This window comes from Pteropus vampyrus, unplaced genomic scaffold (genome assembly GCF_000151845.1).
Source record: "Pteropus vampyrus isolate Shadow unplaced genomic scaffold, Pvam_2.0 Scaffold102, whole genome shotgun sequence".
NCBI lineage: Eukaryota > Metazoa > Chordata > Mammalia > Chiroptera > Pteropodidae > Pteropus > Pteropus vampyrus.
The window spans coordinates 4,750,159-4,752,906 of NW_011888883.1; the positions used below are offsets into that span (position 1 = coordinate 4,750,159).

The 2,748-nt window shown below is 36.2% G+C and overlaps 1 pseudogene; it reads left to right on the forward strand.

Moving 5' to 3' along the window:
• The first annotated feature begins 1,616 nt into the window (after positions 1–1,616).
• On the forward strand, positions 1,617–2,392 carry LOC105295296 (annotated as a pseudogene).
• Positions 2,393–2,748: the final 356 nt, after the last annotated feature.

Below are 2,748 nucleotides of genomic sequence, written 5' to 3' on the forward strand. Positions count from 1 at the left end.
ACATAGTACACAATACCTGATAATGACAAACATACACACACACAAACATATAAACAAACATACTGCACCATCAACTGTATAGCATATACAATTATGTATAGTACACAATACCTGATAATGACAATAAACAACTATGTTACTTGTTTATGTATTTACTATACCATACTTTTATCATTGTTTTATAATGTACTCTTTCTACTTATAAAAAAAAAAATGTTTGCTATAAACAGTATGCTGTATTACTCTGGCAGCAACCTTATATACCTCATGTTTACTGAGTCTCTTGATTGAATAGTGTTCTCTTCTGCATTTTTTTACTCTCATGTTTTATACAGTAACATGCGCTACAGGCTTGTAGCCTGGGAGCCATAAGCTATACCATATAGCCTAGGTGTATAGTAGGCTATACCATCTAGGTTTGTGTAAGTGCATCCTATGATGTTAACACAGTGATGAAATTGCCTAACAATGCATTTCTTAGAAGACCTCCCTGTAGTTCAGTGGCACATGACTGTATTTCATAGGCAGTTCAGCACAACGCAGAACAGAGGCAAGACTTAGGGAAGGAGGAATCGGGAAGTTGAGAAGGTCATGAGAGCGTGTGTCCACCAAGAACAGACAGAAACCTTAGGGACAGCTTTGAAATTCCACAGGCCAGGGAACCAGGCCCATGTCAATTTTAACTCTAACTAAAGTAACTTGGCTGATGTCTAAGTTGCACTTTAATGATACTGTGTCAGGCGTTACCAGGCCAAAGCTAACTCATCACCTGTATTTGTAAAGCTTGCATGCTGAAAATGGCTTTTAGACTTTTCAATGATTGTAAAAATTTCAAAGTCAAAATAATAATGTTTTCTGACACATGAAAATAATATGTAATTCAAATTTCAATGTTTATAAAAAGTTTTGTTGGAGCAAAACTACCTCATTTATTTTTGTATTATCTATTGCTGATTTCATGCTACAATGGCAGAGTTGAGTGGTTTCAACAGAGACCACATGGCCTGCAAAGCTTAAAATATTTACAATCTGGACCTTTATACAAAAAGTTTTCCAACCTCTGCACTATATCATCAATAGTGAGAGAAGGGATCTGTGCACCAGATACCACAAAACATCGAGGCCAGGAATGGGTTGCACTAAAGCATGGCTGCCTTATGGAGAATCAGAACAAAACAGGTTTGGAAAATTAGAGCTGATGGGAGGAGTAGAGAATTACTTAATAGGAAAAAAACCTCTACATAAAATATAAACTGCTAAGTTTTGTTGATGATGATAGCAGGAAACTGGATAGATAAATAGAAAACTGTACTACTTAAGGCAATTAATAGTCTAAACTTTCTGAGGAGCAGTTCAGCATTACTTGTTCTTCATACCTCATAGGGCTAGTCTAAGGTCCAAATGCAAAATATATATATATATAAACTTTGTGACATCTAAGTGTCATGCAAGTGTAAGGTATAATTCCTACTAGTGAAAAGTATGATTAAGAAGTTGATTTTGGGTCCCTTTCTGGTATCAAGTTGTGTGAAGTAGGCTCATGGGTCTCTGAGACCCGAAAGTCGAGAGTTTCTTTGCATCCAGGGGACTGTGCCAGCAGCTCAGTAGCAGTAACCATGTCATAAAACGAGTATATTGAGTTACACTATAAGTACTATGGATATCGTTTGGATTACCAAGAGAAAAAGAGAAAGGAGGTTCATGAACATTCAAAGAAGGCAAAAAAGATGATTGTTCTCAAAGCTGAGCTCTACCATAAACAACACCATGCTGAGAAAACACAAATGAAAAAAAACTATCAAGATGCATGAAAAGAGAAACACCAAACATGATGGAAAGATGGAAAGAATGGTGGAAAGACTCCACAAGGAGCAGTACCTGCATGCCTACTGGACGGAAAGGGACAGTTTCAGGCTAAAGTACTTCCCCAAATGATTCAACAAAAACAAAAAGAGAAAGTGGGAAAATGACTGCCCAAAGTTTGTACCCAGGGAGAAACAGAGGTATTAAAAGTTATTCAAACAGCAAAGATGAAGAATAAAGCTTGAAAGAGGATGGTTACTAAAGCCTGCTTTGTTGGAGATGACTTTACTCTAAAACCACCTAAATATGAAAGATTCATTAGGCCAATGAGCTTACATTTCAAGAAGGCCCATGCACACGTCCTGGACCAAAAGCCACATTTTGCCTGCCAATACTTGGTGTAAAGAAGAATCCTTCATCTCCACTTTATACAACTTTGGGTGTCATTACCAAAGGTACTGTCATTGATGTGAATGTGAGTGAGCTGGGTCTTGTGACACAAAGAGGCAAGGTTATTTGTGGACAATATGCTCAGGTTTCTAACAACTTTGAAAATGATGGATGCATAAATGCAGTCTTGCTGGTTTGACAGTAGTTTCATACAAGTAACTCCTTATAATTATTGAAGACTGAACCAATCAGGAAAACCACCTTTACTGTGATATTTCTGAGTACTATCAAACAGCTTACATGTCTTCATTAATCAAGAGAACTCTATTTTTCTTTATTGCAAAGAACATTAAAATGGCCAAGTTTTACACATTGGTCTTTATTTTGGGTCTTTATTTCTGTTTAGCATTTAGATTTTCATGAAATTGAATGATTAAAAAAGCAGTCATAGAAATACCCTTTTAAAAAGTTGATTCTGAATACTTATTGGATACAGAAAAGATGATGATAGATATTTCACAGAAGAGTTGTAGACAAAGTTTCCGAAATAACTAA